The 15,470-nt window shown below is 39.3% G+C and overlaps 1 protein-coding gene across 9 annotated transcripts in view; it reads right to left on the bottom strand.

The window, feature by feature from the left end:
- Positions 1 to 9,428, bottom strand: part of TNRC6A (trinucleotide repeat containing adaptor 6A) — a 211,175-nt gene extending 201,747 nt beyond the window's left edge. For 2 of the 9 annotated variants that reach the window (XM_049699020.1, XM_049699021.1), the window contains exons 1-3: positions 9,339 to 9,396; positions 5,811 to 5,883; positions 5,239 to 5,402 (exon numbers count right to left, since the gene is read on the bottom strand). The gene's annotated coding sequence lies outside the window, so the exon portion shown is untranslated. Of the gene's footprint in view, positions 1 to 5,238; positions 5,403 to 5,810; positions 5,884 to 9,338 lie in introns of all 9 variants that reach the window. The other 7 variants (XM_049699025.1, XM_049699026.1, XM_049699019.1 and 4 more) reach the window with 6 other exon arrangements.
- Positions 9,429 to 15,470: the final 6,042 nt, after the last annotated feature.

The following is a 15,470-nucleotide window of genomic DNA, read 5'->3' as shown; positions in this document are numbered from 1 at the left end:
CTTCCCCCAGAAGTCAGTGATAGAGGGAGGGATGCAGGTGGAGAACCTCAGAGCCCACGCGACGCTCGGGTCTTGATGAATAGTAATATGCCTTTCGCCCTCCTCCTAAGCTACTGCGACTTGGAGCAGTGCCAACCTCATTTGCATTCCAGCCTTTGTGAATAACTCAAGTGTCGCCACCGTTGCTCCAGCAATTGCAGAGCGTTTGAGCTCACACCATCCTGCCTCGTCCTGGAAAGCCCAGCTCGCCGGCCTCCCCTCCCCACAGCTTCCATGCCTCCTCCCAGAGCAGTGGGAGTGGGGCGGAGCTGGGAGACGGTGGGGCTGCAGGAGAAGGGGAGCCGCTCCAGCTGAACCTTCTAGTCCTTTTTTTTTTCTAGCTGCAGTAGGAGTCAGGTGGGGCCCGTCTGGCTCTGATTAGGCTGTCTCCTCTTAGTGATTGTAGCTCGGCTCTGCAGCGCTCTCTCTCTCTCTCTCTGTGCCCACAAGCATTCCTTCATTTCCCTACTTAATCGGGATTCAGTTAAGTAGATCTGGTTTAAAAATCCGTTAGGCTTGTTTCCTCCCATTGCAGTAACCTCCTTGTCTCACTTGTTCCTTCACTCAAACAATCTTTTATTAAAGAAACTCATTTTTGTCGAGTACCTACTGCGTTGTGGATCTTGTGCTAGGCATTGAGAAAGGAGAACGGAAGGGAAGAGATGTTAAATGCGTAAAACAAGATCTCCATCCTGGAGGCGCACGTTTGTTAGGGGCAACAGAAACATCAACAGACGTAGTAGATGTAAATTTCAGAGTCACACAAACTCAGGCATGCAAAAATGTGAATCCTCTATCTGTCTACACCACAACCTCACCTCTCCCTCCAGCCCCACACGCCCCCCGGCCTCCATTCTGCCCAATATAGGAGATTTAATCTAATCACTTCCGAATAAACTTGTCTGGGTGATTTTTCTCTGCTTCGGATTTAAAGTCAAATTAAATTTCTGTTCTCTTGTCACTCTGCATACTAGGGTTGATACTAAACTCTGACACTCGCTCAAATAAAGAAACAGGTAAACAAACTATATGGACCACTTTCCTTGGAAGGAGATAGTATGACCGTTACTTTACAATCTGGAGGTCTGTTTGAGCAAAGGAAGATTACATTTTAAGAACAGATGGGCAGCAGTGTAAAATGCCTATGAGAGAAAAGATCCTGTTCTGAATCAGAAGTTTTGTTCTATTCCATCCTATATAATAAGAGAAGAAAGGGTGTCTGTGGTAGGCACAAGTGGCTGAGTTTACATGATGTGATAAATTAAGTTTCCTGTGTGGGGCAGAGTGAGGGCTGAGTGTAGAAATTAGGCTTAGGAGTAGACAATTAGAGCACTAATGTTTTTGCACTCCTGAGTTTGTGTGACCATGAAATTTGGGTTTGCTGTGTCTGAGTTTCTTCTGCCTTCCACTGACAACATGCACCTCAAGGACAGAGATCTTGCCTTACGTGTTTCTACAACTCTTATTCTTTGTCAACAAAACCCCATTATGATGCCAACAGCAATGTTTCCAGCCCCGGGGATGACTCCATTCTCCTTTGCCAGTGATTGCTCCAAGGATGGACATGTGAAAGTTCTTGCCATAGGGGCAAAAGGGTCAACTTCTTGGAGCTTCTGGAAAGATTTTCCTACTTGATAAGAGACAGAGTCATGAGGGAAAAGTTCTCTTCTTGCTTGCCACCTTTTGTTACTTGGATGTGGTCATGGGAGGCAGCCATCATGTGACGATGAGGTTAAAAAAATAATCATTGTCATAATACTAAGGATGGCGAAGAGGAAGGACAGAAAAAACACAGGTCTTTAATGAAACTGAGTTGCCAAACTGACCCTGGGTCCACCTATCTTAGAAAAATTAAGCATCTTTATGGTTTAAGACACTTGTATCCAGGAATCTTGTCACTTGTGTTTGGAACATATCCTAACTGACATAGCATCCACTGAACTTGGCAGCTGCCTCCTGGTTATCAATGGCCTTGGAAGAATAGCACTGGTGACGTTGTGGAGGTGGAAGTCTGATGATAGTGAGTCAAGAAGTAAATTGGAAAATTCTGTTCCTGACAATACAGAGGACCAAATAAGCATAGAAAAAAATCTGGATAAAATGTAACATATTTCTTTTAAGTGCATAGTTGAGTACTCTGAGAGAGAAGAAGAAAAAGAAAAGCAGAGAGCTAAGCTCATGAGGTAACACTGTGTCAACCTTGGGGAGTTGGTGCTTAATGGGGACATGGCAGCCTTAGAGGATTGGGTTGTAACCTCGAGCAGTGTAGAAGACAAAGTCTGGGGAATTGGAACTGAAATTTCGACAACTTAGGACCCTTAAAGTGCTGTATTCTCACTGAAAACGTGCAACAGAAAAAGGTCTGCATTTAAGTCCAAGAAAACATGGAAGCTTGTGTGATTTGACCTGAATTCTGGGTCAAGGGAAAAATGACTCCCTGATAATTAATAACCAAGGCCTGGCTCATGTACTTTGATGTTTGAATATACACTACTTTTTATGACCCAGGAATACCCAAAATAAAAAATAACACATAAAGAGAGGAGCCTTGGAGAGGCAAACATAAAACTGACCCAGAGGCAAGTTCCCTAAACCCAGGCTCCACAGAATTCCCACGGATTAAGTTCCCACAGCAGATGAGTTCATAATCCAGAATGATAAAACACCAGTTATAACATATAAAGCACTAGTAGACAGAACAGTATTAGATCCCTCTAAATTTCATACAATAAAACAGTTAGATGTAGACTATTTTTAAAAACTTTATGCTTAACTTTTTTTTTTTTTTGCGGTACGCGGGCCTCTCACTGTTGTGGCCTCTCCTGTTGCAGAGCACAGGCTCCGGACGCACAGGCTCAGCGGCCATGGCTCACGGGCCCAGCCACTCCGCGGCATGTGGGATCTTCCTGGACCGGGGCACGAACCCGTGTCCCCTGCATCGGCAGGCGGACTCCCAACCACTGCGCCACCAGGGAAGCCCTATGCTTAACTTTTTAAGAAAAGATATTGCCTCTTGATTTCAAATAAGATGGAATAACAGGATTTGGATGTACCCTTCTGTGTGAAACAACTTAAAAGATAAAATATATAAAACAACAGTTTTCAAGACATGGAACATTAGAGGACAAAGGAAACAAATGAGATGAGCCTTATTATTGCCCCATATTACTTGTCTAGAAAGAGTCTTCAGGCTGCAGTGAGAGAGGTGGGACTCAGACTGAGGCTGGCAGTCTCCCTGAGTTGAGGAGACAGAGCTGAGAGGCCAGGGAGGCCAAGGCAGTTAAAGTTTGCAAGGCAGGGTACTGGAGAGGAGATAGCCTCATGGAGAATGAACCTCCAGAGATCTGCAGGGGTGCCCTTCAAGTCTCTAGCTGAGTACAGATCATCACACACATGTGATAAAACTACCCAAGACAACTGAAAGAACCACCCAAAAGGATTAGAGGGACCAATTCCTGGGGAACACACAGGGCCAGAAATAATTCCTGTTCACCACCCTAGTATGGAAAAATTTGTAATTTACAGGGTATTGGGTAGAGTACTAAGAAGTGTCTTGCCTCAGTGGTGGGACCAAATTATCTCCAGACTAAACACAACTCTAGTTCAGCCAAACAAACTTTAAAGCGAGCCTTGAAAGAATCAGTATATTTCCGAGTAACTTAACTCTACCCCATATCAAAGTTAACAATATTTAAAGAAATACAAAAACATCCAGCACATGTCAAAATAAAGTTCACAATTCTACCATCCAATCTTGAATATTATCAAACACGCAAAGAAACAGAAATATATAACAGAGTGGAAAAAAAATCAATCAAAACTGACCTAGAAATGATACAAAATGCAATTAGTATGTAAGAAAATTCAAGCAGTTATAATAATTATGTTCCATATGTATAAAAGGCTAGAGGAAAGATGAAATATGTTGGGTAGAAGCATAAAGGTATCAAAGTCAAGCTTCTAGATATGAAAACTATAATGACTGAGAGGAAAACTATAATACATAAGATTAAAAGCAGATTATACTTGTAAAATAGAATATTAGTGAACCTAAAGACATAACAATAGAAATAATCCAAAGTGAAGCACATAGAGAAAAAAAAGATTGAAAGAAATGAGTAGACTATTGTGAGTTTTAGAAAAACTTCAAGTGGCCTAGTATACATGTACTTGGAGACCCTGAAAGGAGGGGGATAGAAAAAATATTTTAAGAAATCATGGCTGAAATATTTCTAAATGGATGAAAACTATAAACACAGAGATCCAAAAAGCTAAACAAACACCAAACACAAGAAACATAAAGAAAACAACAGCAAAGAATATCATAATCAAAATTTTAAAAACCAATGATAGGGAGAAAATATTAACAGCTGTCAGGGGTCACTTCACATCTGCTAGGATCGCTATAATAAAAGAAGATGTTTTGTGGATGATATGATACTATACATAGAAAATCCTAAAGATGCCACCAGAAAATTACTAGAGCTCATCAGTGAATTCAGTAAAGTTGCAGGATACAAAATTAATATACAGAAATCTGTTGCATTTCTATACACTAACAACAAAATATCAGAAAAAGAAATTAAGGAAATAATCCCATTTACCATCACATCAAAAGGAATAAAATACCTAGGAATAAACCTACCTAAGGAGGCAAAAGACCTGTACTCTGAAAACTATAAGACACTGATGAAAGAAACTGAAGACAACACAAAGAGTTGGAAAGATATACCATGCTCTTGGATTGGAAGAATCAATATTTTTAAAATGACTATACTACCCGAGGCAATCTACAGATTCAATGCAGTCCCTATCAAATTACCAATGACATTTTTCACAAAAGTAGAACAAATAATTTAAAAATTTGTATGGAAATACAAAACACCCCAAATAGCCAAAACAATCTTGATAAAGGAGAATGGAGCTGGAGGAATCACACTCTGTGACTTCAGACTACGCTACAAAGTTACAGTAATAAAAACAGTATGGTACTGGCACAAAATCAGATATATAGATCAATGGAACAGGATAGAGAGCCTAGAAATAAACACATGCACTTATGGTCAATTAATCTACGACAAAGGAGGAAAGAATATAAAATGGAGAAAAGACAGTTTTGGGGTTTTTTTCTTATAATAATGGTACTTTGTTTTTGTTTTGTTTATATTTATTTTTTTATCTGGCTGCACCAGGTCTTACTTGTGGCATGCGGGATCTTTAGTTACAGCATGTGAACTCTTAGTTTCAGCATGTGGGATCTAGTTCCTGGGCCCCCTGCATTGGGAGCATGGAGTCTTAACCACTGGACCACCAGGGAAGTCCCGACAGTCTCTTCAATAAGTGGTGCTGGGAAAACTGGACAGCTACATGTAAAAGAATGAAATTAGAACATTCTCTACCACCATATACAAAAATAAAACTCAAAATGGATTACAGACCTAAATGTTAGATCAGATAGTATAGAACTCCTAGAGGAAAACATAAGCAGAACACTCTTTGACATAAATTGCAGCAATACCTTTTTGCATCCATCTCCTAGAGTAATGGAAATAAAGGCAAAAATAAACAAATGGGACTTAATTAAACTTAAAAGCTTTTGCACGGCAAAGGAAACCATAAACAAAATGAAAAGACAACCTATGGAATGGAAGAAAATATTTGCAAACAATGCAACTGACAAGGGATTAATTTCCAAATATACAAACAGCTGATTCAGCTCAGTATCAAAAAGAACAAACAACCCAATCAAAAAATGGGCAGATGGGACTTACCTGGAGGTCCAGTGGTTAAGACTCCACGCTTCCACTGCAGTGGGCAAGGGTTCAATCCCTAAGATCCTGCACGCTGCATTGCATGGCCAAAAAAAAAAAAAAAAAAAATTGGGCAGAATACCTACATAGACATTTCTCCAGAGAAGACATACAGATGGCCAACAGGCACATGAAAACATGCTCAACATCGCTAATTATTAGAGAAAGGCAAATCAAAACTACAATGAGGTAACACCTCACAATGGTCAGAATGGCCATCATCAAAAAGTCTACAAATAAAAAATGCTGGAGAGGGTGTGGAGAAAAGGGAACCCTGGTACACTGTTGGTGGGAATGTAAATTGCTGCAGCCACTATGGAGAATAGTGTAGAGGTTCCTTAAAAAATTAAAAATAGAGCTAACATATGTTCCAACAATCCCATTCTTGGGCATATATCCAGAGAAAACTCTAATTCAAAATGATACGTCAACCCCAATTTTCATAGCAGCACTGTTTACAATAGCCAAGACATGGATGCAACCTAAATGTCCATCAACAGAGGAATGGAAAAAGAAGATGTAGTATATATATACAATGGAACATTACTCAGCCATAAAAAGAATAAAATAATGCCATTTGCAGCAACATGGATGGACCTAGAGATTATTATACTAAGTGAAGTAAGTCAAAGACAAATATCACATGATATCACACATATGAGGCAAATGAACTTATTTACAAAACAGAAATAGACTCAGACATAGAAAACAAACTTATGGTTACCCAAGGGGAAAGGCATGTGAAGGATAAATTAGGAGTTTGGGATTAATAGATACACACTACTATATATAAAATAGATAAACAACAAGGACCTACTGTATAGTACAGGGAACTATATTCAGTATCTTGTAATAACCTATAATGGAAAAGAATCTGAAAAAGAATAAATATCTATCTATCTATCTCTCCATTTATGTATAGCTGAATCACTTTGCTATACACCTGAAACTAATACAACATTGTAGATCAACTATACTTCAATAATTAAAAAAAAAAGATAATATCATCTGTGTAGGCCAAGATGTGGAGAAATTGGAACCCGCATACACTGCACTTTTGAGAATGTAAAATGTAAAAAAAAACCACTTTGGAAAATAGTCTTGTATTTCCTCAAAAATTTAAGAATACCATTTGATCCAACAATTCTAATCCTAAGTATATAACCAAGAGAAATTAAAATATATGTTCACATAAAAACTGGTATATGCGTGTTCATAGTAGCATTAATCACAATAGCCAAAAGGTAGAAACAACCCAAATATCCATCAATGATGAATGGATAAGCACAATGGAATATCATTTGGCCATAAAAATAAATTAAATACTGATACATGCTACAACATGGATGAACCTTGAAGACACTATGCTAAGTGAGAGAAGCCAGTCACCAAAAGAACCACATATTATGATTCTCTTTATATGAAATATCCAGTATAGACATATCTGTAGAGACAGAAAAGAGATTAGGGCTGAAGGAGATGAGGATATTGGAAAGTAATAGCTAAAGGGTACAGGGTTTCTTTTTGAGGTGATGAAAATGTTCTAAAATTGATTGTGGTAATTGCTGCCAACTCTGTGAATATACTAAAAAACCACTGAATAGTATACTTTAAATGTGTGAATCATACAGGATGTGAATTATATTTTGATAAAATTGTTACAAATAATTAAAAGCAATGAAATGGAGGAAAAGACATTTTACATATAGAGGAAACAGATAAGAATGAGAACAAAATTTTGGTTGGAAAAATGCAAGTGAGAAGACAGTAACAACATCTTTAAAGTACTGAAAGGAAAAAAATCAACTTAGAATTTTATACCTCCCAAAAAACCTGTCAAAAATGAAGTCATATTAAAAACATTTTAATTCATATAAAAGCTGAAAGAATTCATCACCAGCAGACCCACACTATAGGAATTGTTCAAGGAAATCCTTCAGACAGAGGGAAATAATTCTAGATGGAAATCTGGATCTACATAAAGGAAAGACGAGCACAAGATATAGTAACTATGCAGGTAAATATAAAGACTCTGTGCCTTATTATTTAAATCTCTTTGAAAATAATGTTTAAAGCAAAAGTGATAACAACGTACCATGGGTATACAAAATAAATAGAAGTAAAATGGATGGTGAAAATAGCATAAAGATCAGGAGGGGGAGATGGAAATATACTGTTGTAAGATTCTTATACTAACTATATGTGAAGTGAAATATCACTTGAAAGTAGAATGTGATAAGTTAAAGACGCATACTGTAAACCCAAGGCAACCCCTAAAATAACATAATTAAGAGTCATAGCTAATAAGCTAAGAGGAGCACAACTGCATATAGATATGGATAAATCACTAAGGAGAAACAGATAATTCCGCAATTATAGGCAGATATTTCAACATCTCTCTTTTAATAATTCATAGAAAAACTAGACAGGAAATAAGTAAGGGTATAAAAGACCCAATATTTTAACCAACTTGACCTAATTGACATTTATAGAACATTCCACATAACAGCAGCAGAGTACACATTCTTTTCCAGTGTACATAAAACATTTATCAGGATAAACCATGGTCTCTGTCATAAAACAGTTCTCAAGAAAATGGATTAAAATTATATGAAGTACCTTCTCTGACCAAAATGGAATTAAATTGGAAATCAATAATAGAAATAAATCTGAAAAAGCCCCCAATAGTTGGAAACTAAAAAACACGCTTCTAGGGGCAGAGTCAAGCTGGTGGACTAGGAGGACGAGGAATTCGTGTCTCTGCACAACTAGGGCACCTACCAGGCACCGGTGGGGGACCATGGACACCTAAGGGGATGGGAGAAACCCCCAGAAACTGGGTAGGATGTGGGGAGTAGTGAGGGGAGAGGAGAAGTGGAGGCTGGACTGGACCGGCGCCCCTGAGGGGTGGCTGCGGGGGAAAAGGGATCCGAGGCCCGGAGGGGAAAAGGGGGGGACCTTTGGGAGGGCAGAGGACCAAAAGGGAGAATGGCCAGCGTTTAGCCTGTCCACTTGGGCCCCCGGAAGCCTGCTGAGATCCCAGGCCTGATCCTCTGCACACTAAGGCCCCATCCAGCCACGTGGGTCCTGAGGGAGTGGGAGGGAGGGAAGGGGGAGCAAAAGTAAAGGCCGGACCTCTGGGACCAGCACCCCTGAGGGGTGGCTGGGGGAGGGGAGGAGTTCCTACACCTGGTTGGACCCACCCACAGTTAGGGGTCCAGAGGCAACGGAGGAGACTCTGGAGGGGGATGGGGTGGAGGAACGGAAGGGACCGCAGCCAGCATTTTCCCTGTCCACTTGGGCACCGGGGAGCCTGTTGGGCTCCTGGGCCTAACCCCCTGCCCTTAGAGTCTCCCTCCTGTCCTGCAGAGCCCAAGCTCCGCCCCTACACCCCCACCCAGAGCCCTACCTCTACAGGTGGCACTCTGAGACCCTCTCCAACTGCCCTGGGCCTAAACTGCACCCACACACCCTCACCCAGGGACTTACCTCCAAACTCCGGAACTCCACACTCTGGAGGCCCCCCTCTGGACGTGCCTCATCTCCACTTCTGCACAGGTGCTAAGCCTAGGCCCCACTCCATGCTTAAACTGCACTCCCCAGCCTAGGCCCCGCCCCACCCTAAACCCCACCCCTGCCTAAGTGCCACACCCCCGTCTAGGCTCTGCCCCGCCTAGTCAAGGTCTTTTCGGGGCTTTTTTTTTTTTCTTTTTTCTTCTTTTAGGTTGGGCCTCTGTATTACCTTGCTGTTGTTGATTCGCTTATATTTTTATTTTTTCTAATCTTTTATTTTTCTAATTTTATTTTATTCTTTATACTTTGTTATTGTTCTGCTCCTTTGGGCTTGTTCCTTTTTTTTTTCCTTTCTTCTGCTGTGGTTTTCTTTTACCTTGTTGCAGTTGTTTCAATTATACTTTTATTTTTCCTAATATATTTCTTATCTTTCTAGTTTTATTTTAGTTTTTATTCTTTGTTATTGTACTGCTTCTTTTTTTCTTTTCTTTTGCCTCACCACACAGCTTGCAGGATCTTGATTCCCAGGCTGGGGGTCAGGCTTGAGCTCCTGCGGTGGGAGTGCCAAGTCTAAACCACTGGACTACCAGAGAACCTCAAATCCCAGGGAATATTAATTGGAGTGAGGCCTCCCAGAGGTCCTCATCTTGGCACCAAGACCTGGCTCTACCCAACTGCCTGCAAATTCGAGTGCTGGATGCCTCAGGCCAAACAACCAGTAAGACAGGAATTCAGTCTCACCCATCAAAAAAATAAAAAATAAAAAATGGAACGACAAAAAGTACATTACAGACGAAGGAGCAAGGTAAAACCCCACAAGAACAAATAAGTGAAGATGAAATAGGCAACCTACCTGCAAAAGAATTCAGAGTAACGATAGTAAATGTGATCCAAAATCTCAGAAACAGAATGGAGAAAATACAAGAAATGTTTAACAAGGACCTAGAAGAACTAAAGAGCAAACAAACAGTGATGAACAACACAATAACAGAAATTAAAAATACTCTAGAAGGAATAACTAGCAGAATAACTGAGGCAGAAGAATGGATAAGTGAGCTGGAAGATAGAACGGTGGAAATAACTGCCACAGAGCAGAATAAAGAAAAAAGAATGAAAAGAATTGAGGACAGTCTCAGGGACCTCGGGGACAACATTAAACACACCAACATTCAAATTACAGGGGTCCCAGAAGAAGAAGAGAAAGAGAAATGGTCTGAGAAAATATTTGAAGAGATTATAGTTGAAAACTTCCCTAACATGGGAAAGGAAATAACCACTCAAGTTCAGGAAGTGCAGAGAGTCCCATACAGGATAAACCCTAGGAGAAACACACCAAAACACATATTAATCAAACTAACAAAAATTAAATTCAAAGAAAAAATATTAAAAGCAGCAAGGGAAAAGCAAAAAATAACATACAAGGGAATTCCCATAAGGTTATCAGCTGATTTCTCAGCAGAAACTCTACAGGTCAGATGGGAGTGGCAGGATATATTTAAAGTGATGAAAGGGAAAAACCTACAACCAAGATTACTCTACCCAGCAAGGATCTCGTTCAGATTCAACAGACAAATCAAAAGCTCTTTACAGACAAGCAAAAGCTACGAGAATTCAGCACCACCAAACCAGCTTTACAACAAATGCTAAAGGAAATTCTCTAAGCAGCAAACACAAGAGAAAAAAAAAAAAGACCCATAAAAACAAACTCAAATCAATTAAGAAAATGGTAATAGGAATATACATGTCGATAATCACCTTGAATATAAATGTTTTAAATGCTCCAACCAAAAGACACAGGCTTGCTGAATGGATACATAAACAAGACCCTTATATATGCTGTCTACAAGAAACCCACTTCAGACCTAGGGACACATATAGACTGAAAGTGAGGGGATGGAAGAAGATATTCCATGCAAATGGAAATCAAAAGAAAGCTGGAGTAGCAATACTCATAACAGATAAAATAAACTTTAAAATAAAGACTGTTACAAGAGACAAGGAAGGACACTACATAATGATCAAGGGATAAATCCAAGAAGAAAACATAACAATTATAAATATTTACGCACCCAACATAGAAGCACCTCAATATATAAAGCAAACGCTAACAGCCATAAAAGGAGAAATCCACAGTACCACAATAACAGTGGGGGACTTTAACACCCCACCTACACTAATAGATCATCCAGACAGAAAATAAATAAGGAAACACAACTTTAAATGACACAATAGACCAGATAGACTTAATTGATATTTATAGGACACTCCACCCAAAAGCAGAAGAATACACTTTCTTCTCAAGTGCACACAGAACATTCTCCAGAATAGATCACATCTTTGGTCATGAATCAAGCCTTGGAAAATTTAAGAAAATTGAAATGGTATCAAGTATCTTATCCAACCACAATGCTATGAGATTAGAAATCAATTACAGATGAAAAAAACTGTAAAAAAACACAAATACATGGAGGCTAAACAGTGTGCTGCTAAATAACCAAGAGATCACTGAAGAAATCAAAGAAGAAATTTAAAAAATACCTAGAAACAAATGAGAATGAAAACATGATGATCCAAAACGTATGGGACACAGCAAAAGCAGTTCTAAGAGGGAAGTTTATAGCAACTCAAGCTCACCACTTTTGACAAAATTCAACACCAATTTATGATAAAAACTCTCCAGAAACTGGGCATAGAGGGAACCTACCTCAACATAATAAAAGCCAAGTACAGCAAACCCAGAGCAAACACCATTCTCAATGGTGAAAAACTGAAAGCATTTCCTCTAAGATCAGGAATGAGACAACGATGTCCACTCTTGTCACTATTATTCAACATAGTTTTGGAAGTCCTAGCCACAGCAATCAGAGAAGAAAAAGAAATAAAAGGAATACAAACTGGAAAAGAAGAAGTAAAAATGTCACTGTTTGCAGATGACATGATACTATATGTAGATAATCCTAAAGATGCCACCAGAAAACTACTAGACCTAATCAATGAATTTGGTAAGGTTGCAGGATTCAAAATTAATGCACAGAAATCTCTTGCATTCCTATACACTAATAATGAAAAATCAGAAAGAGAAATTAAGAAAACAATCCCATTTACCATTGCAGCAAAAAGAATAAAATACCTAGGACTAAACCTACCTAAGGAAGTAAAAGACCTGTAGTCAGAAAACTATAAAACACTGATGAAAGAAATTAAAGATGACATAAACAGATGGAGAGATATACCATGCTCCTGGATTGGAAGAAACAACATCGTGAAAATGACTATACTACCCAAAGCAATCTACAGATTCAATGCAATCCCATCAAATTACCAATGGCACTTTTCACAGAACTAGAACAAGAAATTGTACAATTTGTAGGGAAACACAAAAGACCCCGAATAGCCAAAGCAATCTTGAGAAAGAAAAATGGAGCTGGAGGAATCAGGATCCCTGACTTCAGACGATACTACAAAGCTACAGTCATCAAGACAGCATGGTACTCGCACAAAAGCAGAAATATAGATCAATGGAACAGGATAAGAAGCCCAAAGGTAAACCCACGCACATATGGTCACCTTATCTTTGATAAAGGAGGCAAGAATATACAACGGAGAAAAGACAGCCTCTTCAATAAGTGGTGCTGGGAAAACTGGACAGTTACATGTAAAAGAATGAAATTAGAACCCCCCTAACACCATACACAAAAATAAACTCAAAGTGGATTAAAGACCAAAAGGAAGGCCAGACACTATAAAACTCTTAGAGGAAAACATAGGCAGAACACTCTATGACATAAATCACAGCAAGATCCTTTTTGACCCACCTCCTAGAGTAATGGAAATAAAAACAAAAATAAACAAATGGGACCTAATGAAACTTAAAAGCTTTTGCACAGCAAAGGAAACCATAATCAAGACAAAAAGACAACCCTCAGAATGGGAGAAAATATTTGCAAACGAAGCAACTGACAAAGGATTAATTTCCAAAATATACAAGCAGCTCAATATCAAAAAAAACAAACAACCCAATCCAAAAATGGGCAGAAGACCTAAAAGACATTTCTCCAAAGAAGACATACAGATGGCCAAGAAGCACATGAAAAGCTGCTCAACATCACTAATCATTAGAGAAATGCAAATCAAAACCACAATGATGTATCACCTCACATTGGTCAGAATGGCCATCATCAAAAAATCCAGAAACATGGGGGCTTCCCTGGTGGTGCAGTGGTTGAGAGTCCGCCTGCCGATGCAGGGGACATGGGTTCGTGTCCCGGTCTGGGAAGATCCCATATGCCGCGGAGCGGCTGGGCCCATGAGCCATGGCCGTTGAGGCTGCACGTCTGGAGCCTATGCTCCGCAACGGGAGAGGCCACAACAGTGAGAGGCCCGCGTACCGGAAAAAAAAAAAAATCTAGAAACAATAAATGCTGGCTCAACTTCCCTGTTGGTGCAGTGGTTAAGAATCCACTTGCCAATGCAGGGGACATGGGTGCGATCCCTGGTCCGCGAAGATCCCACATGCTGTGGAGCAACTAAGCCCATGAGCCACAACTAGTGAGTCTGCATGCCACAACTACTGAAGCCCGCACACCTACAGCCCTTGCTCAGCAACAAGGGAAGCCACCACAATGAGAAGCCAGCGCACGGCAACGAAAAGTAGCCCCCACTCGCCGCACCAGAAAAAGCCTGTGCACAGCAATGAAGGCCCAATGCAGCCAAAAATAAGTTAATTAATTAAATAAATAAATTTAATTTAAAAAAATGCTGGAGAGGGTGTGGAGAAAAGGGAACCCTCCTGAATTGTTGGTGGGAATGTAAATTGATACAGCCACTATGGAGAACAGTATGGAGGGTCCTTAAAAAACTAAAATAGAATTACCATATGACCCAGCAATCCCACTACTGAGCATATACCCTGAGAAAACCATAATTCAAAAAGATACATGCACCACAATGTTCATTGCAGCATTATTTACAATAGCCAGGACATAGAAGCAACCAAATGTCCATCAACAGATGAATGGATAAAGATGATGTGGCACATATATACAATGGAATATTACTCAGCCATAAAAATGAATGAAATTGAGTTATTTGTAATGAGGTGGATGAACCTAGAGTCCGTCATACAGAGTGAAGTAAGTCAGAAAGAGAAAAACAAATACCGTATGCTAACGCATATACATGGAATCTAAAAAAGTGGTACTGATGAACCTAGTGGCAGGGCAGGAATAAAGATACAAACATAGAGAATGGACTTGAGGTCACAGTCGGGGAAGGGGAAGCTGGGATGAAGTGAGAGAGTAGCACTGACATATATACACTACCAGCTGTAAAATGGATGGCTAGTGGGAAGCTGCTGCATAGCACAAGGTGATCAACTTGATGCTTTGTGATGACTTAGTGGGATGGGATAAGGAGTGTGGAGGGAGGCTCAAGAGGGAGGGGATATGGGGATATATGTATGCATATAGCTGATTCAATTTGTTGTACAGCAGAAACAAACACAACATTGTAAAGCAATTATACTCCAATAAAGATGTGGGAAAAAATATTTAAAAACTCACTTCCAAATAACCCATGGGTGAAAGGAGAAATCAAAAAGGAAACTAGAAAGAAGTTTGAACTGAATGAAAATGAAAACACAACATATAAAAATGTGTTGAATGCAACTAATGGAATATTTAAATGGAAACTTGTAATACTAAGTGAATATTTTAGAAAAGGAAGATCACAACTACGTAACTTTAGCTATTACCTTAAGAAACTAGAGAAAAGGAGCAAACGAAACACACAGTAAACAAAAGAAAGGAAATAATAAATATTAGAACAGAAATCAATGAAATAGAAAACTGAAAATATAGACAAATCAATGAAAAAAACCCGGATATTTTCAAGATCAATAAAATTAATAAATTTCTAGCCGTACTGATCAGGAAAAAAGAAAGAGAAGACACAAATTACCAATATCAGGAATGAGAGAGATAACACTCCAGATTTATGGATATTAAAAAGGATAATGGAGAATATTATGATAACTTTATGTTGATAAATTTTACAGCTTAGATAAATTAGACAAATTCCTGGAAAGACAAAAATGATCAAAGCTCACTC

This window comes from Orcinus orca, chromosome 16 (genome assembly GCF_937001465.1).
Source record: "Orcinus orca chromosome 16, mOrcOrc1.1, whole genome shotgun sequence".
In the NCBI taxonomy this organism is placed as follows: domain Eukaryota; kingdom Metazoa; phylum Chordata; class Mammalia; order Artiodactyla; family Delphinidae; genus Orcinus; species Orcinus orca.
Note: the sequence above shows the minus strand (reverse complement) of the source record. Positions and strands in the feature narration are given on the sequence as shown.